At 46.9% G+C, this 26915-nt stretch overlaps 1 protein-coding gene across 1 annotated transcript in view; it reads left to right on the top strand.

Annotated features, from left to right (window-relative positions):
• Positions 1-9045: 9045 nt before the first annotated feature.
• The window catches only part of LOC119952082 (P2Y purinoceptor 4-like), a 41574-nt gene continuing 23704 nt past the window's right edge, over positions 9046-26915 (top strand). The window contains exon 1 of the mRNA XM_038775630.1: positions 9046-9256. The gene's annotated coding sequence lies outside the window, so the exon portion shown is untranslated. The remainder of the gene's footprint in view (positions 9257-26915) is intronic.

Genomic DNA, 26915 nt, shown 5'->3' with positions numbered 1-26915 from the left:
TGAGTTCCTGTTACACTCAGAGGCAGCACCCAGAATGAGCGGGAACCATGGTGCCCTCTGCCTTTATAGTGTGTGCGTTCTAACTAGTGATTGGCTGCAGTGTTTGTACATGTTGATTGGTCCCTGTGTGTCCATCAGTGTGTTTCTGCACCATGATATATTGGTATATATTATGACATCCCCCCTTTTTATAAAAAAATGTTGATCTAGGCATGTGATAATAAATAGTGTCGGTGTGTGGAGAATGTACCTAGCTACGTGTGAGATGCAAAGACATATGTACAAGGCTATATACAGGGAACAAGACTATTTACAGAGGAAGGTGCCTGGTGCAGATGACTACCATGAACTGGAACAACCAACGAATCTATTTACAAATCACTGGATAACGAATGCAACAACAAAGAATATGGGAAAAAGAACATTTCAAAAAGTCACATGCGTGCAGAGTACAGTCTCTGAGGTGGGCGACGAATTTTGGTTGACCGCCTCAAGGGTGGGGCAATGGCTGGCACATTAGGAGCCGGGAGGGCCGCAGCACAGTCAGGGGCAGGCAGAGTGACCGGAAGTCCACGGCGGGATCAGTAGAAGAGCTGATCGGAGGATCCCGTGACGACCCTGGAACCAGGCGAAGAGCACGCCTGTTGCGGCGCCGAATGGATTCATCCGGTAACGGAGCAGGAAGAAGCGGGGGGCCACCTGCTTTAGAACGACAGCAGGTGCAGACCAGCCACCATCCGGGAGGTGGATGCGAACCTTGTCGCGTGGATGGATGTCAGGAAGGTCAGCCGCCCATGAGTCGTATGAAGTTTTCTGCTGCAGTTGAGACATGTGCATGCGGTGAAGCACGGGGACATGGTCGAGGTTGGGAGCAAGAATTGATGGCATCGTCGTTCTGAGGGTGCGGTTCATTAGCAGCTGAGCAGGTGACAGGCCGGTGGAGAGCGGGGCGGAGCGATAGGCCAGCAGAGCAAGATGGAAATCTGAGCCGGCGTCGGCGGCGGCCTTGCTGAGGAGCCGCTTTACGATGTGGACCCCCTTTTCCGCCTTCCCATTGGAATGGGGGTACAGGGGACTGGACGTCACATGCTGGAAATTGTAGTGTCGGGCGAAGCCAGCCCATTCCTGGCTCGCAAAAACAACGGCCGTGTCCGACATGACCGTCGGCAGAATGCCATGTCAGGCAAATGTCTCCATACGCACCCTGATCACAGCCGAGGATGCGAGATTGTGCAGCCTGATGACCTCCGGGTTACTGGAGAAGCAGTCGATGATGATGACGTGGTCCCTGCCCAATGCATGGAACAAGTCGATGCCCACTTTGGTCCAAGGCGATGTGACGAGCTCATGGGCATCAGGACCTCCCGTGGTTGGGCGGGCTGAAAATGCTGGCAGGTAGAGCAGTTGAGCACCACATTGGTGATGTCATCATTGATGCCTGGCCAGTAGACGGCCTCTCTGGCCCTGCGGCGGCACTTCTCGATCCCTAAGTGCCCTTCATGGAGCTGCTCCAACATTAGCTGGCGCATGCTTTGTGGGACGATGATGCGATCCAATTTCAGGAGCACCCCGTCGACAACCGCCAGGTCATCGCGGACGTTGTAAAATGGCTGGCAATGGCCCTTGAGCCACCCGTCCGACATTAGGCGCATCACCCGCTGCAGAAGTGAATCAGATGCTGTCTCGTGGCAAATTTGCATCAGTCGTGCATCCATAGCTGGCAAATGAGAGGCTGCAAACTGGACGTGAGCGTCTATTTGGCAAATGAAACCGTCATTATCACATGGCGTTGTGATTGACCTTGAGAGAGCATCGGCAACGGCAAGGTCTTTGACCGGGTATAGATCAGTTGAAAGTCGTACCTGCACAGCTTGAGCAAGATACGCTGGAGGCGAGGCGTCATATCATTCAGGTCCTTCTTGATAATATTTATAAGGGGGTCTGTTTCAACCGTGAACTGCGGAAACCCATAGATGTAGTCGTGAAACTTCATGACTCCGGTGAGAAGGCCGAGACACTCTTTCTCAATTTGTGCATAGCGCTGTTCTGTTGGGGTCATCGCCCGCGACGCATACGCAACAAGGGCCCATGACGAGGCCTCATCTCGTTGCAGGATCACGGCACCAATGCCCGACTGACTGGCATCAGTAGAGATTTTGGTCTCTTTTGTCGGGTCGAAAAAGGCCAACACTGGGGCCGTGGAAAGCTTGGCCTTCAGCTCCTGCCATTCACGGTCATGAGCAGGGAGCCATTGGAAATCTTGGGTTTGCGAATCAGGTCTCTGAGAGCCGTGGTGTGTGAAGCAAGATTCGGGATGAACTTCCCGAGGAAGTTCACCATCCCCAGGAACCGGAGAACCGCTTTCTTGTCCTCGGGCGTCTTCATGGACGTAATTGCTGCAATCTTGTCCTCGCCCGGACGCACCCCCTGGTGGGAGATGTGATCCCCAGAAACTTGATGCTTGACTAGCCAAAGGAGCATTTGGCCCTATTGAGGCGGAGGCCGTGTTCGTGGATGTGCCTGAAAACACGCTGAAGGTGGGCGATGTGTTCCTGCGGGGTGGTTGACCAGACGATAATATCGTTGACATATACCCGGACGCCGTCGATCCCCTCCATCATCTGCTCCATGATCCGGTGGAAAACTTCGGACGCAGAGATGATGCCGAATGACATCCGGTTGTAGCAGAACCTGCCAAAGGGTGTGTTGAACGTACACAGCTTCCTGCTTGACTCATCTACTTGGATCTGCCAGAAGCCCTTCGAAGCATCCAGTTTTGAGAATAGCTTGGCGTGGGCCATCTTGGACGTGAGCTCCTTCCTTTTTGGAATTGGGTACTCCTCCCGCATGATATTCTGATTTAAATCTTTAGGATCAATACAGATCCGCAGCTCGCCGGACGGCTTCTTGACACAGACCATGGAGCTTACCCAGTCTGTGGGTTCCGTGACCCTAGAGATCACTCCTTGGTCCTGGAGGTCCTGGAGCTGTTGCTTGAGGCGATCCTTGAGGGGCGCTGGAACTCTGCGAGGTGCGTGAACGACAGGTGTGGTGTTGGGCTTGAGTAAGATTTTGTACGTAAAAGGGAGCGTGCCCATGCCTTCGAAGCCATCATGGTATTGCTGGATGATGGAGTCGAGCTGCGCCCTGAAGTCTGTGTCAGAGGATGCAGGTGTATCACTTGAAGAGAGAGAGTGTACTCTCTGCACTAAGTGGAGCAGCTTGCATGCCTGCGCACCAAGCAAGGAGGCTTTTCAGGTAGCAACAATCTCAAACGGGAGAATGACTGTGTGAGCACGGTGTGTCACCTCAAGGCGGCAGGAGCCGCTGGCGAGGATGGCATTGCCATTGTAGTCCAGCAATTTACACGTGGATGGCAGGACCAGGCTGTACGCAGAGCTTGCGGAAATCAGATGACGCGATGAGATTGGCAGAAGCGCCAGTGTCCAGGCGGAACCTGACAGGGGACCGGTTGACTGTAAGGGTGGCTTCATCCTGGCTGATGCTGTGGACGTGGACAGGTTCAGTGCCACGGTTGGGGGACATCCTGTTGGTAGTAATGACGCCGATTTGGAATGGGACCTGTGGGTCATTGCAGGCATAGTCGGAATCAAGGTGTAGAGTAGGTTCATTGATGGCAGGCTGGATAGCCCTGACGTCTCTGTGGGGCTGGGTGGGCCTTCGAAAAGCAGCAGGCATGGAAGATCTGCACATTGCAGCGTAGTGGCCTCGTTTGCCACACTGCAGGCAGCGTCGGGACTTTGTGGGACATTGGCGCTTTAAGTAGGCGGAGCCGCAGTTGCCACATGGCGGACCGTCGGGACGTTCGTCGTGCCACCACGCATGCGCGAGGCGGTCTAGCGTAGCGCGCACCTGCGCGAAGCGGTCCGTGACGTCAGCGCGCTCGCTGCGTGTGGGCGCGGGACTCCGCGAAAAACATGCAAAATGGCCGCCATCATTCAGGTCCAGAGCCTGAAGCGATTTTATCATCTGGACCCGTTGTGCCTCGTAGGGGGCTAGCTGCGCCGTTTCAGCAGCCTGGATGCATGAGTAACGCGTGGAGACATGTTCATGAAGTACACAGGTCTCAATGACCGTGGAGAGAGTGAGCTGCTTTACTTTTAGTAGCAGCTGGAGCAGGGGCTCAGATTGAACACCAAAACCAATTTGGTCACGGAGCATGGAGTCAGAGGTGGACCCATAGTTGCAGGACTGCGCAAGGACGCGGAGGTGGGTGATAAAGGACTGGAAAGGCTCGTCCTTACCCTGAGTTCACTGCTGAAACATGTATCTCTCGAAGCTCTCGTTGACCTCGACCGCGCAGTGTCTGTCGAACTTCAGAATTATGGTCTTGAACTTCGATTTGTCCTCCCCCCTCATTGAAGGCGAGCGAGTTGTAAATGTGCAGAGCATGGTCACTGGCTGTGAAGAGGAGGAGAGCAATCTTACATGCCTTCGAGGCAGCTTCCAGGTCCCTGGCTTTGACATACAGCTGGAAGCGCTGTTTGAAAAGTTTCCAGTTGGAGCCCGGGTTCCCTGCAATGCGGAGAGGCGGCGGCGGGCAAACGGAGTCAATTCTGTAGGATGGCTGTAAGATGGCTGGAGAAGGTGGAAGGCAGATCACTGAAGGGTAGGTCTCAGAAGTGCGAGCATTCCTCAACTCCTGGTATCATGATGTGTTGGCTTGTGTAGGCTTGAGAGATGAACAGGCACCCAACACAGATGAAGGTTCAACTCAATTTTATTAACTACTTCTAACTAACTAACACACGATGACTGTGGGTCTAAATAATGCTAACTTGAACTAGAGACCTAAGCCTTGTTTGAACCAGTTGATTCTCTCAGCACATGTTGTGAGTCCGTGCTGGGCTGAATAAGTTCCTGTTACACTCAGAGGCAGCACCCAGAATGAGCGGGAACCGTGGTGCCCTCTGCCTTTATAGTGTGTGTGTTCTAACTAGCTGCGGTGTTTGTACATGTTGATTGGCCCCTGTGTGTGTCCATCAGTGTGTGTCTGCACCATGATATATTGGTATATATTATGACAGGACCCTGGCGCTGTGAAGCCACAGTGCTTCCAGCACGGTAGCCACTGTGCTACCGTGCTGCCCCTTCCTTGCCCCACACCTTTACATCCATTGTTGCTACATCATTAAGTTCTGGTGATAATGGGAGACGTAAAATAGCCTGTGATGATGTCCTATTTATACAGTTTTGACTAATCTATACAATAAACTTTGTTTACTCATCATCAATCACTCCTACATCCTTTAGTAGGGTTTATAATCTGTGACAAGAGGAATGAGCACATTGTCAATGTAACTTTCAGACAATTGGCTCTTTTTCTCTCAAATTCCTATCACCTGATGACATTAACACTTTCTTAACATTCTTAACATTCTGATTAGTGATACTATGTTTTGTTAAAGGGATGCAATAATGTTCTGATTAGGTAAATTGCAAATCTACCGACTTTTCAAAATAAACGGCTTTAACATATTCCATGCCTAATTTCATTTTTGCCTTTTTCATTGATGGCTTGCGAGGCAGCAAAGGCACTAGATACTACATCTGTTCTAATAAAATGGCTTACCCCAACCATTCAACATGGAAACCCCTTTATTTTCAGTGACCTTAATGTGTTGTCATCCCTAAATCTGAAGCAAGAACTTTCACATTCTTCGACCTTACTTTGATCCTTATAACTGAGTGAATGCAAATATCATTTCAACTAATCGGTTCCAAATACTTTGGAAGTGAAACTACTGTCCAACATGGCACAATTAAATGAATCCACAAATACTACACTCTTACCAAACTCAAGCTTCTTTTCACCATTACAATTACTTCAGGCTGATCAATGTAGTTCCGAGCCTTTCATCGTATCAAAAACTCTGTTGTTCCATTTTGGACAATTTACTACACAATGATATTTTGAATCACATTTCCTGTTACTGTAATAATCTTTGAGCATCCCTGGGATTCACTCTTCTGTTATTATTACCACATTCCTGTCATCAGCCAAAAAAGTTTCCATGTTCTTTTATTTTGCCTGTGATTCTTCTGTTGTATTGACATATCTGCCCCATATCTGAATGGTCTCAAAATTCCATGAGCATTGAATCCCCCATAATGTGACACCACTGAATGTCCCCATTGTGCCATGAAGATAATTTGAAATGACTGATTTCCCAAGAATTATTTTAAAGTATCTGACGTCTGTTCCAAAATTCTCTCTTTTTCGGAGAATCTAGTCCTAGTTAATATTACGGAGCCCTACTGGACGTGCACCTGACCCAAGCATGAATAAAATTGCACGAGATGACATTGGCAATGTGTACTGACACCATAGTACATTGCTGCAATATTGAAGTTGGCCTTAATTGGTCTTTTAATAGTTGGCAGGCGTTTTCTGACCCCTGTGATTGCCCGCTTAATTAAAAATTCAATTAAGGTCATTAAAAAGCCTATTAACAGAGATTTTAGGTTGCTCATATAATTTTGCACTTGATACATCTAGCCGTAGTGGTAGAGTACAGAAGATAAAGAAGATTGAGGATCACTGAGCGGGCACTGTGGGTGTAGCTAGGGACAATGTGGTTTCGAATGTTCAACATTAAAACATGTAAAGCCTCTGTCATGTTATTCTCCACAGCTGGCGTGCCTGGATATGAGAAACATCTCACCAATGAGATGGAGATTGCTCTCAATTGGTGTTTTGCCACCTCTGGCGGGATCCGGAACCCCTCATCGGGAGCGGGCAAGTTAGATCGTGAAGTTAGATCATGCCCAGCATGGATCCAGATTTCGGCCTCTCCCGCGATTCAGACATCGGCCTGGATTTGCGCTGGGCGTAATGTGGCCGTTAAACTGTGGCCACTATATACAAATACGTTGAATCAGAGAAGATTTGAGTCAGTATCCATTCATAGGTGAAAAGCTTCAACATTAAAACCAAATTTGTTTCCATGTTGCAGGAACTATGAGCGGGATTCTCTCAGCCCAGGCCGGACCGGAGAATCTCTGGGACGGGCACGAATTGCGTGACGCTGCCCCGCCGATTCTCTGGAGAGCAGAGAATCGGCACCATTGGCGCCGCGCGTTTGGTGCGGCGCCGGTTGGGTGCCGCTCTACGTGCCCCCCCCCCCTCCCCGGTGATTCTCCACCCCGGATGGGCCAAGCGGCCGTAAAAAAAATCTGAGTCCCGCCGGTGCCATCCACGTGTGGTCTTACCCGGCGGGGCCTCGCTATGCATGCATCCGGGGGCGGCCTAATGGGGGGGAGGGGGGTTCAAACTCAGGGGTGGGCCTCCACTGCGGCCTAGCCCGCGATCGGGGCCTACCGATCGGCCAGCCGGCCTCTCGGGCTGGGGGCTTCTTTTGTTCCGCGCAGGCCCCCATAGCCCTTCGCCATGTTGAGTCGGGGCCGGCGCGGAGAAGGGAGTCACTGTGCATGCGCGTATTGGCGTCGGTCCCACTGTACATGCGCAGACCCGCTGCGCCCATCTGACGCCGGTATCGGCAGCTGGAGCGGCGCGGGTCGCTCCAGTGCCGTGCTGACCCCCTGTAGGGGTCAGAATCGCTGCTCCTGAGGGCATATTGACGCCGTTGTGAAACGCGATGCCGTTTACGACGGTGTCAGCACTTAGCCTCAGAATCAGAGAATCCCGTCCCATACATTTTTCCACTGGAAGTTTAATTGAAGTTACCAAAATCTTGAGGGATACCATTGGACCTGGCGCCCGACTTAAGCCCATGTGTCCACCCTATCCACGCAACCCCACCGAATCTTTTTGGACACTAAGGGGCAATTTAGCATGGCCAATCCACCTAAACTGCACATCTTTGGACTGTGAGAAGGAAACCAGAGCACCTGGAGGAAACCCACGCAGACACAGGGAGAAAGTGCAAACTCCTCGCAGATAGTCACCCGTGGGCGGAATTGACTCTGGAGATGTGAGGTAGCAATACTAACCCAGTCTGTCGAGTTTGCGTGCATACCAAGAGAGAAATTCAGGCCCAGGAATCAATCCAATGTGCAATACTTTAGCACAATCCAACTATCTGAGAACAAGCACTGAACATGGAATTTCCAAACAGAATTTCTGCTATCTTTTATATAGTTCCATAGAATCCTTCCGGTGCAGATGAAAGCCTTTCAGCCCATCAAGCCTGCACCGACCCTCGCAAAGAGCACTCCACCCAAGCCCACTCACCTTCCCTATCACATTAACCCCTTAGCCTAACCTACACATCTTTGTTTTGGACATTAAGGGGCAATTTAGCATGGCCATTCTAAATGGCTCATCGCTGGACTGTGAGAGGAAACCGGAGCACCCAAAGGCAATCCTTGCCGAAACAGGGAGAACACAGGAAGTTACCCAAGATTGGAATTGAACCCAGGTCCCTGGTGCTGTGAGGAAGCAGTGCTAACCACTGTGCCACCCTGCTGCTCTATTCCCTAACTCATAAAACATCTAAATCCCTCCCATAGATGAGGAGATCAATGTTTGCCTAACAACAGATAAGGTGGACGGATATTTGCTGCTGGCAAGTGTACGAACTTGGTTTGAGATTTGGTTTGTTACTTAATAGTCACTAAAGGATTAGAATGTCAGTGTGTCTGTCTCCCTCCCAATTTTATACTGGTATTTCAGTATCATCTCACACGGTAATTGCCAATAAAATATAGTACATGCAATCTGCACCTCCCCGCAATTGCAAAGTTCCCTCTGTAACATGGTGAGCTGGGTTATTACCATTGCTCTGACTTGTCACTTCCGAGATGAGGCTGACCTTTGTGTCACTGGTAGAATATGCTGAAATCTCTGAAGCCTAGCACTTGATTGGTTGAGCAATTGGTCTGACTCATTCTGAAATGTACACTTGTGGAATGAAACTCCAGAAGGAACCAAGTCAGTGTAATTCATGTTTTGGAACCTTAGACTCTTCCCTCTAATTTAATTGACTGGAATCTAACAATTTTACATTGAAGCAACGAACTTTGACTAATTCCTTATTTTACCATTTTGGGAATTTCTAGAATGATTCCTGTGGATCGCAGTATAGATCTGGACTACACACTTCAAACTCACTGCGCTGTGGTGTTGTGCGAGTTAATGAACAGCTTTAGAATGTAAGAGACTGCAATCATCCTCAGTGAATGCAGACATTGGTCTGTGAAATACAGGAGAATTGTGAAAAGTATCAAGATCTGATGACAAGCCACTTCACAAATCAGGAGATGTAGACGTTTGGTGAGTGCAGTTTTTAAATATGCTGTTCCCTTTGTGACGATTAGAACTGAACTAAGTTAAACTATTCTGAATCAGTGCCCACCCTTGCATGATCCCCTGGACATTTCAGTGCTCTTTACAGCCAATTAATTACTTTTAATTATAGTCATTGTAATGTTGAAAGATATAACAGTCAATTTACACGCAAGGTCCTGCAAGCTGCAATGAGGTAAAGGACCAGGGAATCTTTTATTCGTGTTGTGGCTCAAGGGTTGGATGTTGACTGGGACACAACGTGAATTCCTTTATTCTTCTCTGACTAATGTCATGTAATCTTTGACAGATATCTAAGAGGTCACAGATAAGAGTCCAGATTAATATCTCACCTGGAAGGTGGCTCCTCTGATGGAACAGCAATTCCTCACTAATGTGTCAGCCTCTGATTTATTTTAGATTTTAAAGTTATCCTACTGAATGGAGCTTAGGACATTGAATAACTAGTGATGGTTTCAAGCTGCAGATTTTGGACAGAAAGTGGTTGAACTCAGATTGCAGATGAATGGGAGTCTGTGGGAATATAACCACAGGCAATATCAGTTTCAGAAATCATCAATCGCTTAAAGTCAGATAACTTGACCATATCTTATCCATATATTGGGGTCAAAATGACAGATCAACAATTAGAGGCTTAACCAGAAATCAATTTATATTCACAGCTGATTGCTGAGTTTCTCTTGTAGTTCTGTTAACAATTCATACTGTATAGATAGAGGCGGGTGACAAAGGTTTAATCTTCAATATGGAAATATTCCTGAAATAATAGAAACTTCAGTCAAGAAGGAGGTAATTTAGCCCAGCTTGCCAAGGCTAGCTTTCCCAGACATGTAAATTGTTTTAATGTTTGCTATTCTTTCCCTCAGCGCTGTAATATTTTTCTGCTTTTTAAAAATGTTGCAGATTGTCTGATATCAATAGTCACTTGTGGTAATGTATTGCATATTTTAAAATCTTGCATGAAAAATTATTCTCAGCCATTCCTACTTGTATTGATTCTAAGTTTATTCCCCCTTGTTTTTGAATCACTGAGCATTTGAAATGATTGTTCATACCCATTTACCTTACATAATTTTAGAAACTTCTACTGGATCCTATTTTAATCTTCTCTACTTCCCTGAACACAGCCTTGATTTTTAAGCCTTCCATTACAATTAGATGTCTGGCATCATATTATTGAATGTTCATTGTACTTTATCCACTGATTTTTCAACGTCCCTCTATAAGAAATGGCAAGTTAAGCTGCAAGCTTGTTGTTAGTTCATTCAATACCAGTTTGAATTTTCTTTGTTAGACATGGGATATCGGGTCAGTGAGCTCAGCTGAATAGAGCACAGTCTTAATAATGTTGCTTGGGTTCAGTCCCTGTGCCGCTGAGGTGGTTCTTGGTGCCTTTCCCCTCTCATTGCTTCACCTTGCTACCATAGATTAGGGATTTGTGGAGAGCCATCATCTGTAACCCCCAATGTCTGAGGATTCTATATGGAGAGAGAGGGAGAGAAGGCATGGGATCTGTGATTCTATGACAAAGTGTCCCAAAGGTGAAAGCAGGAAGGAGGCACAAACAATGGGGAGCCAGTCAGAATGGTGGAAAAGCATCATGAGACACCAGTAAAGAGAAAAGGCTCAGAAAAAGATCCTCATCCACAGGCAACCAGTTGTTTAGAATCAGGAGAATTATCTGCCATATCTCTCCACTCTTGACAAGGGCATTTTGCAGAGTGGAATGGATTTGAGGGGTGTGTGGGTGGGTCCCTTGGCTTGCAGGTCTCATAAGAGGGATTTCAGGAATGCTGCACATTCTAATAGGAAGGAAGGACATAATAGGAAATGGGATTAAGCCACTCTGAGATAAAGTTGATCAGCAGTGAGGAGCAGCATCTACAGAGGGAGAAGCAGGGGCCAAGAATCTGGAGCAGGAAGGCAATGAAGGCGATACCCTGACCATAGAGACTATGGCCAAAGGAAAAGCTACATGGACATGTTGGAGTGTCTGTGCTGCGGAAGGTTGCATCTGTCCAGGCAGATATTTGCTGACTAGTGTGCTCTCGTTTAGTGTTGTATGACAGTTTGTAGGAACTTCACCTTGGCCTTCCCATGGCTGTAAAAATCATAATACCCTTGCAATTTTGTAGCTGGGTTCTTCCACGCTGTAGCAACAGCAGACATTGGTGGCATCTTGCAGGTAGCAGCATTCATTGCATTGCGGAGATGACAGAATTAACTTTTTGAGAGGACAGGAGATTACATTGAACTCAAGGTAGATAGCAGCACTTAATCTCAGTCATTGGGATCTGACTCCATTGCTAGAATCCTTTAAGTTGCAGAGGATCATCCATTGTGTCCATATGGCCAGCTAGAGAGATTCCCCAACAGTAAGGGATACCACTCCCTAAATGGTCAACTAACTGGCCACCGCACCAAATGTTTATGCAGCTGAGTGCACAATATCCTGGAAGCTACCATGATGCCTTCAGCATTTGGAAATTGCAGGTGCTACTGCTCTTCATGGGGCAATTCAAAGTCTGTAGATGATTATAAATAGATAAGACTTATCCTGTGAGGAGATATGCAACCCCGCTGTGGAGGCTGAGAGACACTACGGAAGATACCACCTGAGCACAAGAGTCATCATTTAGCAGCCCAAAGCCTTCCTGAAGTTTATATTCAGGTGTCTTGTCAAGTGACATCCTCCAATACATTACCTCATGCATTGAGGTGGTCTGCATTTAACTTCATGAGAGGAGGTCTGGACCTTGACGAGAGAGGAGGACCAGACCAATTCCTCAGAGGGGATAGAGGATGAGGATGAAGGAAGCAAAACTGGAGCATGGTGCCGCCACTTTGCAGTGGTATCTCCATGCTAGGCTCGGGAGGCAGGAGCTCATCAAGATGGCAAAGACACTAGAACCACACTGATCTCGACATGTTCCGCCTGAGTGATAATCAGCCTGCATGACATTTGGAGAGGAGAATCACCTCCATCTGAGTGAGACCAATTATCCGTTGAGAACAAAAGTCAGCAAGCTTCCAATGGCACAAACACTGCAAGGCTCCAGTGTCTCCACCTGGTGCAGTCTTCCTCAACATGCTCTTTTGCTCTGGTAATTTTTATTTTTCAGTCTGCTGCCTTTAAACATGATTAAATGAAAGCACACAAGTGAACCTTATTGCAATTACATGTCCAGGGTTTTATTGGCTATTGGTTTGATGTTGTGTACACATAAATACTGAAGTGACCCAGATGTTCAGTGATATCCTGGACCCTAGGACCAGGGAGGTAACACACCATCCTGGAGTCATGTTGATGGCCTGACTATCAAATCCCCTATTCGTATTGCTCTATCTCTCTTCCTCCCGCTCTGTACAGACAGGCTGCTTATGGTGCCTGAAGCTTGACTCTGTCTGCACTTCCTGGAGGAACCAGCACCCTCATCAGCCTCCAAAAGTTAACACCAATTTGTGAGCAGGACTCCAGGGGTCTCGTGAACTATGGGCGGGTTTCTCCCCTACTCGGTGGGGTGGGCCGTACTGGCGCCGAGGAGTGGTGTGAACCACTCCGGCGTCGGGCCGCCTGGAAACTGCAGAATCCTCCGCACCTTCAGGGGCTAGGCCGGCGCTGATGGGGTTGGCGCCACGACAGCTGGCGTCAAGGGGCTTGGAGCCGCACTAACTGGTGCCAAAGGGCCGCCGCTGCCTAGCGTGAGTTGGTGCATGCGCGGGAGCGCTAGCGTGTGCTGGCGTCATCCCAGCGCAAGCACAGGGGTTTCTTCTCCACGCTGGCCATGGCGGACTGTCACACTGGCTGGCGCGGGGGGAAAGTACCCCCACAGCACAGGCCCACCGATCACGGGCCAGGCCACCGTGGGGGGCACCCCCCCTCCCGCTCCCGGGGCCAGATCCCCCCCCGAGCCCCCCCAAGGACCCCAAGGACATGGGGGCACTCTCTTGCTCCGCGCCGGCTGGTGTACCGGTCCGCAATGGCCGGTGCGGAGATGAACCCCCCCCAATATTTGGCTCTGATGTCAGTTAGAGTGATAAACTCTAAGAACACTGAGCAGATGCTGCAATCTCCAGCCAGCATGACAGTACCACAAATGATGTTGTAATTGAGTACCAGCCATCCATCGACAACAGCACATCACACTGCCAAATGCAAAGGTGAGCTTAGTATCAAGTCACACCCTCACAACAGAAAGAGTGATCTTCCATCCCAGCATGCATCTTGGTGAGCTGCGCAAAGGAAGAAGAGATAACACGTTATAGAGATGAGCCCAGATTTCTTCCACCCGATAAAGAGCAGGATAAACCAACCACCATCCATTACTACAGTTGGGGAATCAAAAAAGAGTGATTAAATGCCAAAGAATGGAAAAGAGGATAAAAAGATACCCAGAATCTAGAACAACCCACAATTCAGCAAAGTTTACCTGCAGAGACAGAGCCTGCCACTCCTCTGACAGTAGTGAGAACAGGGTACAGACGAGTTCTAAGGTCTCCAGACCACCTGAACCTATGAGCTCAGAGTCTTGAGGTGGGGAACTGGGGTAGTAATGATAATGTAAATACATGGGATAAACTGGGATACCTTGTAAGTGCTAAATGCAGTGGATGTTGGAAATCTGAAATAAAAATAGAAAATTCTGGAAAAGCTCAGCCTGTCTAGCAGAATCTGTGGAGAGAGAAACCATGTCCATATGATTCTTCTTCAGAGCTGAAGAGTGATGGAAATATGGTGGATTTTACATTGTTGAAGAGGGGGCAGAGGAGGTGGAACAAAATATAAGATCAGGGTAGGTGGGAGCTCTGGAGGGAAATGACAAAGATGTTATGGACACAAGACAAAAGGAGTTTTAATGGTAGTGTTAAAGATTAATGACAGTGGAATAAAGGTAAGAAAGCAGAATGTGTTAATAGCAGAATGAGGGGAGGTGGTATGTGGAAGCAAAACACAAGAATAAGTTACAGATGGTCCTGTGGGGGGAAAAGAATTATGTAAAAAAGATCGAAATGAAGGAGAAGGTTCATCTGAAGTTGTTAAACTCAATGTTAAGTCTAGAAGCCTGTAAAGTGCCCAACCAGAAGATGAGGGTGCTATTCGTCCAGTTTGTGTTGGGCTTCACTGGAACATTGCAGCCTGACAAGGATGGTAATGTGGGTATGAGAGCAAGATGATGAGTTAAAATGGCAAGTAACAGGAAGGTCAGGGCTATGCTTGTGGACTGACTAAAGGTGTTCTGCAAAATGGTCACCCAGTCTGTGTTTCACCTCCCCATGTGTGGAATAGGTATGAAGACAGCTCCTCACTTGGAACTTTACTATACGTCTGTAGATAATTCCCAGTAGTTAATAAATACTGTTGAACTATCTAAGGTTACGAATACCTTAAGATCTACCGAACTATGTCTAACACCTTACAGCAATATCCAGTTTTTCTGAAAGATTTATGAATATGGTGAACTGATTGTCTTTGGTGCTCGTGTTCCAGGTATCTACCTCAATCGGATTCAAAGGTTTGTGTTGTAGTTAATAGAATTGGGAAGCTAAAAAAATTGCAATTAATATCAATACATTTTTCTCACTGTTTACTGTGTCTCCTAGCTTGGTGTTGTCAGCAAACTGATATAATTCCTTCCATGGCAACGTAGAAATAATTTATGTAATGGAAGACAAAAATACACCTGAGCCCGGGATAATTTTTACTGACCATAATTAAAGGGTGTCTAAATTGAATTACATTGAAATGATTTTTTCCAGTTCCATTTATTGAGCACCCTCACAACACTGTTAGGAGAATTGATGATTGATGATTTTGTGCAGTCTGTGTCAATGGCTACAGTTTAAGGGCCCATCACTCATCTTAATTTATCCCACAATTCACTTGCTGGAAGTTGCCCTGACGCTTTTGATGCTGTGAGGACCTAAGTCACCTACTATTTTAATCTGAATTTGAGCCAGGCACTTGGAGTCGCTGGGGGAAGCAACAAGAAAAATCTGGATTAGTAGCTTTGGCAATCATTCAAACCCTATAGAGGAGCTATTCATAACAACATTAACGATAACTTATATTTATATAGTGACTTTAATATAATAAAACATTTCAAGATCCTTCAGAGGAGCATTATGTTCTGGAGACCAGAAATAAATGAGCACAGATATCTTGGAGGGTTGTGGGGCTGGGGGAGATTACAGAGATGTTGAAAGGTGATGCCATTGAGGGATTTCAAAATCAAGACATGCTTCACAGGAAGCCGATGAAGGTCAGCGAGCACAGACTGATAGGTGAACGGGATGACCTCATGTTTATGGAGAGTAGAATGACCAGCCAGAAGTGCATTACAATGGTCAACAAAAGCGTGAATCAGGGTTTTAGCAGCAGATGAGTTGTCGCACTGTCAAAGTCAGTGTGTTGTTCTCTGCCTTGCACTAACCGGATGGCTATGATGTGTAGTGTTGATCAGAGAACAATGAGTCTTTTAAACTAATGAACTATTTATTTAACACTACAATTGGATTCAACACTTAACCCTAAGAACTAACAGTTGATTAAACACACTGTAAACCAGGGGTGGGCAAACTTTTCCGTGCAAGGGCCACATTCAGAAATTCACAATTTTAAAGGGCCGCATAGTATATTAAGTAAAATAATTACTTCACCCGGTTATGATTCTGGGCGCCTCATATAGAACATAGAACATAGAACAGTACAGCACAGAACAGGCCCTTCGGCCCTTGATGTTGTGCCGAGCAATGATCACCCTACTCAAGTCAACGTATCCACCCTATACCAGTAAGTAACCCAACAGCCCCCCCATTAACCTTAAAAAAAACATTTTTTTTTTTAAATGACTTGATCTTGGTGGGCCACATAAAGACCTTTGGCGGGCCGTAGTTTGCCCACCCCTGCTGTAAACTATACTCATCTAACATCTAACTCACTAACTCATTAACTACTCTTGCTCTCTCACTATCTTCAGTACTCCTACCTCAGCTCCTGCTCCTGCCACCTACTCCAACCTTCTGTCTCACAAGGCTCAGCATCATCCCGTATGTACTTCTAGGATTGCTTCCTCTGGTGGCTGTCTGTACATATTCTATTAACCCTCACATTACCTTCATATATGATAGTACCACAGTCAGGTGATGTTCTGGAGTTAGAAATAGGCAGTCTTAGTGATGGTGTGAATATGGAGTTGGAAGCACATCTTGGGGTCAAAAATGATACCAAGGATGTGAACAGACTGATTTAGTCTTGGTATGTTGCCAAGGAGTGCCACTGGCGAGCACCCTCTTCTGCTGCAAAACATGCTGCAGAGGGGGAGGAAAATCCTGCCCTACATAGAGGATAATTTATGTTTTTCACTGTCACAATGCATGTCATTTGTGACTTTGATAAGAGCTGTTTTGTTACTATCACTGAGGCAGAAAACTAATTGGACGGATTCAAACATGCCATTCTGGGAAAGATGAGTGACCAGTGGCCAGTGGATGGGAACAGTTAGCTTCCCTGTGACCTTTGAAGAATACAAACTCCCCTATTAAGGGGGTGGGAGATCTCTAAACAATGTGTCGTTGTACCACATATAGAGCCGGCCAGTTAGGTATCGGCTAGGGAGAGAAGATCCAATAGGAAACAATGGAACTGTACATAATAGTCGTTAAATTAAGTAAACTTTTGTTTCAACAAACTCGGTTTGGTTCTTTGTGGCCCTTACAAAAATGAGTATAGATTTTGGAGATGACAACATATTCAAGGACTTTGGAAAGGAATGGGAGATTGGGGATGGGGTGGGAGCTTGTAAGAGCGTTAGGGTCAAGGTTGGATTTTATGTGGAGAGGGGTGATGACTACAAATTTGAAGGAGTGATGTACAACACCTAAATGGAAAGAACTGTTTACAATATCAGCTATCAAGGAGATCAGTGGCGACTAGGGGCTTTTCACAGTGACTTCATTGCAGTGTTAATTTAAGTCTACTTATAACAATAAAGATTTTAGAAATAAGGAAGGGAAGATGGTGGTCAGTAATTTTGTGGGAATGCAGTTGAGGGAACAGAAGGTGGGTTACATGGCCAAGATGAGCTTGAAGAGGACATGAGGGGAAAAAGAAAAGGAAAGATGCAAGTTCAGGGCAAGGACAGGGAGCTGAAGAGGAACAATGAAACAAAAACAAATTACTGCGGATGCTGGAATCTGAAACAAAAACAGAAATCACTGGACAATCTCAGCAGATCTGACAGCATCTGTGGAGAGAGAACGGAGCTAATGTTTCGGGTCTGGATGATTCTCTGTCAAAGTTGGAGAGGAAGTTTGGCCCACTGAGCAGTTTTAACAGTTGAGATCAGGACCAGATAGTGCCTTATATGGTCCAACCAGATTTGACATTGGATGTCTGAACCAGTTGTCCACCATAACCTTTCAATTCAGCATCTCTAATTGCCCTTGAGAAGGTGGTGGTGAGCTTTACCAGGCTTAAACTGACATGTGGCACGTAATATTCACACCACACAAGTACCACCTCCAACAAGAGCCAATCTAATCATCACCCCTTAACATTTAGTGGCACCCCCATCACTGAATGCTCCACTATCAACATCCTGAGGATTACCATTGATGAGAAACTGAATTAGACTAACCACGTACATACTAAGCTACAAGAGCAGGCCAAAGGATAGGAATTCTGCAACGAGTAACTCACCTTATGAGTCGCCAAAACCTGTACACCACCTATAAGGCACAAGTCAGGAGTGTGAGAGAATATTCTCCCTTTGCCTGGATGAGTGCCGCCCCAACTACACTTAAGAATCTCAACATGATCCAGGACAAAGCAGCCTGCTGGATTGCTCCCCCTGCCATAAACTTTCAATCCTTTCACCACCAACGCACAGTGGCAGCCGTGTGAACCATCTACAAGATGCACTGCAGGAACTCGCCAATGTTCCTTAGAGAGTACCTTCTAAACTTTCTAGAACTACAAGGGCAGCAGATACCTGGGAACATCACTGCCTGGACGTTTCCCTCCAAGTCACTCACCATTCCTTCACTGTCGCTGGGTCAAAATCCTGGAATTCTTTCCCTAATAGCACCGTGGGTGTATCTACATCTCAGGCTCTGCAGCGGTTCAAGAAAGCAGCTCACTACCACCTTCTCATGAGCAACTAGGGATGGGCAATAAATGCTGGGCAAGCCAGTGACACCCAAATCCCATAAAAATTAATTCAAACGAAGACTCAAACCGAGCTTTGTGAACTCGTTATTGCTGAGTAAGTGCCGCTTGACAGCACTGTCGGTGACTCCTTCCATCACTTTGCTGATGATTGAGAGTAGACTGATAGGGCAGTAAGTGGCTGGGCTGGATTTGTTCTGCTTTTTGTGTACAGGTCATACCTGGGAAACTTTTCACATTGCCAGGTAAATGCCAATATTGTAGCTGTACTCGAAAATCTGGGCTAGGGACATGGCTAATTCTGGTGCACCAATCTTCAGTACTATTGCTGGAATGTTGTTAGGGCCCATAGTCTCTGTAGTATACAATACCTTCAGCTGTTTCTTGCTTTCACGTGGAGTGAATTGAATTGACGATTGACCTCGGGCAACCACAATCATCTCAGTCCCAGGATATCACAGCAGGAGTTTCTCAGGATAGTGTCCCAGGTCCAATTATTATCAGTTGCTTCAGCAATTACCACCATAAAACCAGAAATGTGGGTGCTTGCTGATGATTTGCACAATGTTCATTATCATTCGCAACTCCTCAGAAACTGAAACAATCTGCGTGCATATGCAGCAAAACATGGACAACATTGAGGCAACATATGCCAGTCAATGACCATCCTCAAAAAGCAAGAAACCAACCATGTCCCCTTGACATGCAATGGCATCAAACTCACTGAATCCCCCACTATCAACATCTATTGGTCAGAAACTAAACTGGACCAGCTCTATAAATACTGTGGCTACAAGAGCCGGTCAGAGGGTGGGAATTCTGCAGAGAATAACTCACCTCCTGAAACTTCAATATTTGTCCACCATTTACAAGCTACATATCAGGAGTATGATAGAATACTCTCCATTTGCCTCAATGAACACTGTTCCAACACACTCAAGAAGCGCAATACAATCTAGGACAGGGGTGGGCAAACTTTTCCATGCAAGGGCCGCATTCAGAAATTCACAATTCACAAAGGGCCGCATAGTATATTAAGTAAAATAATTACGTCACCCGGTTATGATTCTGGGCGCCTCATATAGAACATAGAACAGTACAGCACAGAACAGGCCCTTCGGCCCTCGACGTTGTGCCAAGCAATGATCACCCTACTCAAGTCAACGTATCCACCCTATACCAGTAAGTAACCCAACAGCCCCCCCACCCATTAACTTTTAAAAAAAAATTTAAAAAAAAAAAAAAAAAAAATTTTTTTTTAAAAAAAAAATTTTTTTTTTTTTTTAATGACTTGGTGGGCCGCAGAAATACCTTTGGCGGGCCGCATGCGGCCCGCGGGCCGTAGTTTGCCCACCCCTGATCTAGGACAAAGTAACCCATTTTATCAGCATCCTATTCACCACCTTCAACATTAAATCCCTCCACCACCAATGCACAGTGGTAACAGTGTGTACCCGATGCACTGCAGCAACTCACCAGGGTTCCTTCAGTAGCACCTTCCAAACCCACAACCTCTTCTGCCAAGAAGGACAAGGGCTGGAGATGCATTGGAACACCACCACTTGAAACTTTCCCTCAAAGTCACACGCCATCTTGACTTGGAACTACATCACCATTCCTTCACTGTCGCTGGGTCAAATTCCTGCAGTTCACTTCCTAACAACACTGTGAGTAGCTACACCACCTAGACTTCAGTGATTCAAGAATAGATTACCTCTACCCTCTCAAGAGGAATGAGAGATGGACAATAGATGTTTACCTAGCTAATGAAAGAATGAACAGAATATACAGCATACAGTTTGACATAGATTCCTGGCCTGATGCTCTGAAGTACCAGGCGTGGGATTCTCCGACCATCCGCCAGGTTGGAGAATCACTGAGTGGGGGGCGGTATAAACCCCGCCCGCCGGCTGCCGAATTTTCCGGTGATGGGGATTTAGGGGGAGCGGGAATCGCGCCGCGCTGGTCGGGGGCCATTGGCAGCGGCTCCCCCCCCTGGCGATTCTCCGGCCCGCGATGGGCCGAGTGGCCGCCCGTTTTCGGCTGGTCCCGCCGGCATAAATTTCAACAGGTACTTACCGGCGGGACCGATCTGCGGGTGGGCCTGTGTCCTGGGGGCACTCTATTCCTCCGCGTTGGCTGCTGTAACAGTCTGCGATGGCCGACGCGGAGATGAACCCCCCAGCGCATGCGCTGGGATGACGCCAACACACGCTGGTGCTCCCGTGCATGCGCCAACATGCGCCGGCCGGCAGAGGCCCTTCGGCGCCGGTTGGCGTGGCGCCAAGCCCCTTTTGCGCCGGCCAGTGCGGCGCAAACCACTCCTGCGCCGGCCTAGCCCCTGAAGGTGCGGAGGATTCCGCATCTCCAGGGGCTAGGCCGGAGCAGGAGTGGTTTGCGCCGTGCAGAGTTGCCCACCCCGCCGTTTTTCGCAGAATCCCGACCCTGATCTTTAGAAGTCTGTGGCAACCATTAGCAGTGTATCTATGTGATTTGATGTTCTGGCTTTCCTCAGCTGCTCCTCCTGCTCATGTGGTCAGTGCAGTCACCCAGTGCACCGCATCCGTGCTTACTGTCTAATGTCTCTTTTGGAGATATCTCCGAGCTGGTGCTTGGGACGAATAACCTAGGAAACAGAAGGTGCTGGCTTTTGAAGGAACATCTCGGAGAGGTTATAATAGCTTCCTGACGAGCTGAGTTCTCGTTTTACTTGCAGTAGAGAGATTGGAATGAGTCATGATAGATTTACTGCACAGGATTAAATAGCTGGCTTTTAGAGCAGACTATGGCAGCAGCGCGGGTTCAATTCCCGTACCAGCCTACCCGAACAGGCGCCTGAATGTGGCGACTAGGGGCTTTTCACAGTAACTTCATTTGAAACCTACTTGTGCCAATAAGCGATTTTCATTTAATGTCATTTTCATTTCATGTGGGGCAGAATAGAATAAGTGGGAAGCAGGCAGATGGTCCATGCCTTTTTATATACTTGTCTTTGATGCAGTGTAAAGCCTTCTCACCAGGATTTGCTGTGTTTGGTCTTATTATAAGTCAACGGTTGAGGGACCAGCACTTGCTACTGCTCTCCTAGAAAATTAGCTCAAGTGTTGAGAACTACCCTTTGTTCCGATGACTTGCAGTAAAACCTAATGGGGTTAATGATTGGTGCGCATAATAAAGATTTACATTCCACAGAAAGCTTTTGAGACACAGATACATAAAGCACTGAGTAAATGAACAGCTCTTGGTGAAATCTATGAATTCAAAGCACATGCATTCATTCAAACATTAACTGGGACATACTTCAACATTGTAACATCGTTATAAATGTTTGGCACGCTTAATAGAAGGCATTCTTGGAAGTTTCATATATTTTGTCTTAAATTTAAGATCTGCTGAGGTAATGAAACATTTACTGCCACAGTCTGGGGGAATGGAAATGGTGACATTGGTATTATTGCCCTGATTACCTTCTGCCAATGCCACTTGGCGGTTATTTTCAGAACTTCTTCAGTGTTTGGCAAAAAAAGTTACCTTCCTCTTCTGCCATTATTTCCTGTACCAGTATTTCCATTGTCTCAGCTGAGAACGTGGGAGTCTTCTGCCCTTCTGGAGACATAGCAGCCAATATAAAATCTGAATAATTCTGATGTGGAAATGAAGGTGCTAGTTGCTTTTAGCTGCTCCAAGTATATAATTAGACATTTCAGCATTGATAATTATTTAAATATATGGCAGAAAGAAATACTGGAGAAAAATCTTCACTCTGTAAGGGGTTGGAGCTGAGAGAAACCAGAAAGAGTGATGAGAATAGAAAGAAGGATATGTTGATAGAGTTAGACGAAATTGAGTCATTGAAAATGTGTGTCGTCAATAAACACTTGTAGAAACAGTTGGGCTGAATGATCTGCTTTTGTGTTTTAAATATAATTTAAATCTTGAGTACATAGAACATACAGTGCAGAAGGAGGCCATTCGGCTCATTGAGTCTGCACATTCTTAAATGGGCAATATTGCATTTAGACGCATTCCTGATGCCTGGAGTTCATCCAAAAAAAAATTCCAAAGGGGCCGAAAGAAATTTGGTGGTTGATAAGTTTAACAATTGAGCAATTAACGATTTAACACCAAGGGGACCTGGTTAACCTTGAGATTAACTTGTAGGCTGCTTTGATCCTTCAGTTTGCAAACGAGATCTTGCTTTCCGCTTTCCTAATCGTTTAACTAATGTGTTCACTATCAAAAGCAATGAGGGAAAGTTCATTGGGATTAAGATGTTTCAGAATACTCAGAATCAGTAATACTTTATAAATAAAAGTCTTTGGGCACAACGGCCGCAATGCCTGGCGGGTCGAGGCTCAAACGTGTGCACAGCCGACGACCCATCAACAAGTCCAGGGACGCCAATCTGGTGATGGCGTGGTCCAGTAATAGAAAAGGAAATGGGCCAGCCGGGTCTCCGGGGAACTGGAGGACTGTTTTTGCTTAAATGTCTGCAATGCTCGTTCGGTCAATCAGTTGGATAACGGGTGGTAAGGTGCAGTCCGTACATGGCAGATTCTACTTTGCTTCGGAAATTCGGTGAATTCCACACTTGTAAAAGATGTGCTGTTGTCTGACACTAATACCTCAGGAAGCCCATGAGCATTGAAAGTTTGTCGAAGCTGCTCATTAGTCACTTGCGATGTCGTTGTGGTCATTCAGTGGACATCCATCCACTTTGAATGGGCATCCACGATAAGTAGATACATGGCTCCTTGAAAGGGTCCTGTGAAATCCACCATTGGATCATGGTCAGCCTAGCCACTCCCATGGATGGAGTGGAGTTGCAGGGCACATTACTTTGACAAAGTCTCGATATCCGCGTCAATTCCAGGCCACCATACATAACTTGGGCCAACTGCTTCATTTTGGAGATTCCGGGTGTTCGCTATGGAGGTCTTATAGGATTGCTCCCTGACCTTGCTCAGCACGACCACCCGGGAGCCCCACAGCAGAATGCCATCCTGCATACTGAGGTCAGCCACCTTCATGGTGAATATGTGAGGATCCTCCGGGAGAGCACAATGTAGGGTGCAGCACAATGTGGTGGAACCTGGCCAACAGTGAGTCTGTCTGAGTCCACGCCTTCAACTGGGCTGCCGTCACTGGCAAGGAGTCTATTCAGTGCAAGGCTGCAATTACCTTGTTTGATGTGGTAGGCGTTGGTGCTGGTCGGTAACGGGAGTCAGCTGAGGGCGACCGCGTGTGGAATCTTTGTTCCTAGACTGGGTGCAAATTATTATGGACACCCTGTAACTCAAGTTATTTTGTGTGAAATACAAACTTTTCATGCCGTAGGTGTACGCCGACTGCCTCGAACTGATTAAGTACGATCTCCAGGTTCTTCCTGTGTTCCCGGCAGGACGAACCAGTGATCAACACGTTGTCAAGGTAAATTGCAACCTGCGGCAATCCCCGGAGAATATTCTCCATTACTCGCCAAAAAATGGCACATGCGGAGGAGACTCCAAAAGTGAACATGATGTACCCGTAGGGACCCCTGTGTGTATTGATGGTCACGTACCTTCGTGAGCTGAATGCAAAACTAATTGCAGATAAGCGTGACTCATGTCGAGCTTGGTGAAGGTACGCCCTCCACTGAGCCGAGCATTTAGTTCTTCAGTTCTATGCACCGGACAATGGTCCAAACGAGACGCCTGATTTATTGTCATTTTATAATCCCTGCAGAGATGGACGGAGCCGTCAGGCTTCATGACTGGCACAACTGGCACAGCCCAATCTGCAAACCGAGATGATGATCCCTAATTGTTCCAGGTGGTCCAACTCTACATCCTACTTAGACTTCAATGTCTAAGGACGGAACGGGCCTGAAAATGCTTGAGCCTCGGGGTCCAACAAAACCTTGACGGAGGCTCCTCAAATAGCACCTAGTCCATCTTGAAAAATGCCTGGGAAATGCCCCGGCCCATCAGGGCACATGCGCCACACTGGCTGCCAATCAGCCTTGGCTCTTCAGCCAATCCTGACCCACCAAGCTGGAGCCCGAACCTTTATTACAATCAATGGTAGGTTTGCTGACTGTAGCCTGTAATCCACAGCGATTTCCGAGGTGCCCGCAATCTCCCAAGGGCTCATCCATATATATTGCCAGCCGTGCGTCGGTGTCCCGCAATACCAAGCTTCGGATGATTAATGAGACTGCGCTCGGCCCAGGTATTGAGCTCCAACCTAATGGGGAACCCATTGATTCAGACCGTCATCTGGATGGACGTCACCTGTCCTGCCGAGATATAATCGAGGTGGTGGGCACCCTCTGCCTGGTTTTCCACAAAATGTGCACATCCCCTGGGATAGTCATCAGGGGTGTAGAGGGCTGTTGGGCTTCCCTGCTGGCATCCATTCCAGCAGTTTCTCCGGGTACTGGTGGGTCCATCCCGCAGTTTGGGGGTCTCAAATGTGGGGGAGCGCTGGCGCCTCACCCTGGGAAAAGGCTGACGCTGGTCCTGGTCTTAAGGAGTGCATCCTCAATAGTGGGAGTCCTGAACTACAGTGTGGGAAGGGGGTGCTCCTTGTCCAGCTGGGCTTTGCAGATTAGGTTATGCGCACGGCCGACGCCATGTTGAATGGCGCGACCAATGCAGGTTGTGAGCCGTGTGAATGCGCGGCCCGGGACCCGGCCATTATTCGGCCATTTTCCGTGTAATCCACGGGTGGTTCATGCGGCGCCAGTGCTAGCCCTTCACTGGTACCGGTATTGGTGAGGGGTTCGCACCGATTGACCTCAAATGAACATCCTGCGGATTCTCCGTTCGAGCCGGCACTTAGTTGCAAAATCGAAGAACTCCGCCACAGTGTATTGTGTTCAATTAAATTGGACTGTTGATCCACGAATTTCTTAGGTGAAAGTCCTGTCAATCAATGATTAACTGCATCTCACCAACCTCCTCCCCCAATGACTGACTCCACACCTTCTTGTTCTCTTTCTAACTGTTGAAACCTAAGGCATAATCCTGCTGAGAGAGAAATCCATTAAAGAGGCAAATTCATACTTGATGGATCATTGTCACTGGACATTGCAGGCCTTGGGCAGGTTTTGATCATAAATTTTCAGCTCAGTGCATAAGGTACTGGTGCGGATAAGTAATGTATATTTTATGTTTTATGATGTTTAGTTAACAGGTGGCTCCCTGGTACAGTCTTGTTTACGTCACTTTGGATTAACATTCAGAGAACAATCTTTTTCCATAGCTTTATGCCAGCTGTAATATTTTAATAATTATTTACCCTCCTGATTATGCCAATAAAAACTACTACAAACAAGAGATTTATAGCACTTGAGCTGAATACCCAATGTAATATTACAGATCCTTGGCCAAACCCTGATTTTTGTTCCCCAGTTTAATCGTGAATTATAACACTGGCACGCACTGCAACCTTAACATTAACCCTGACACTACCCTTAAGGCTAAGCTTGACATTAATTCTGATTTCTATATTATTCCTGACTCACTGTGACCCTCACATGGACATCCCTCTATCTTTCACGTTGCTACCATACTCCCTGTATACAGTTAAATAATAGAATTGGGAGTAGGGCATCTTGCAGAATACCCCGTTAGGCTTGCAAACATAGGAGGATTAGGAAATTCAACTCCTCGAGCTGGCTCCACCATTGAATAAGATCATGGCTGATCTGATTTTGATGAGGAGAGTTCCAAATACTCATGACCCTCTAATAGAAAGAAAATCTCCTAATTCTATCTTAACTGGGTGGCCGCTTATTTTTAAATAATGACTTCTAGGGCAGGATTTTCCACGCAACCTGCCGCAAAACACATGGCAGTGGAGTTGGCCTGTCACTAATCAGCGGTGGGAAATTTTGGTCCTACCATTGTCAATGTGGTTTCCCATTGAATACACCCCTCGCAGCTAGGAAACCTGCGGGAGTTGTGCTATCGGCAAGACTGGACGATGGCTGGAAAGTTCTGGCCCTAATTCTAGATTCTCCCAAGAGATTTTTCCACCCTGCCAAGACCTCTCAGGACTTTATATGTTTCAATCAAGTTGTCTTTTACTCTTCTAAACTCCAGCTGATACAAGCCTATGCTGTCCAACCTTTCCTCATAAGACAATCCACCCCATTCCTGACATTAGTCTGGTAAGTTTTCTCTGAAATGCTTCCAATGTATTTATAACCTTCCTTAAATAAGGAGGCCAATACTGTACACAGTATTCCAGATGTGTTCTCACCAATGCCCTGCTGAACTGAAGCATAACCTCGCTACTTTTGTAATCAATTCCCCTCACAATGACAATAACATTCTATTAGCTTTCCTAATTACTTGATGCATGCTAACCTTTTGAAATGCATGTATTGGGATACCTTGGATCTCAGTGTGCTGCAATCCCGTACCAGCCTCCCCGGTCAGGCGCCGGAATGTGGCGACTTGGGGCTTCACA

The sequence above is a fragment of the Scyliorhinus canicula genome, chromosome 17, assembly GCF_902713615.1.
Source record: "Scyliorhinus canicula chromosome 17, sScyCan1.1, whole genome shotgun sequence".
Taxonomy (NCBI): Eukaryota; Metazoa; Chordata; class Chondrichthyes; order Carcharhiniformes; family Scyliorhinidae; genus Scyliorhinus; species Scyliorhinus canicula.
Note: the sequence above shows the minus strand (reverse complement) of the source record. Positions and strands in the feature narration are given on the sequence as shown.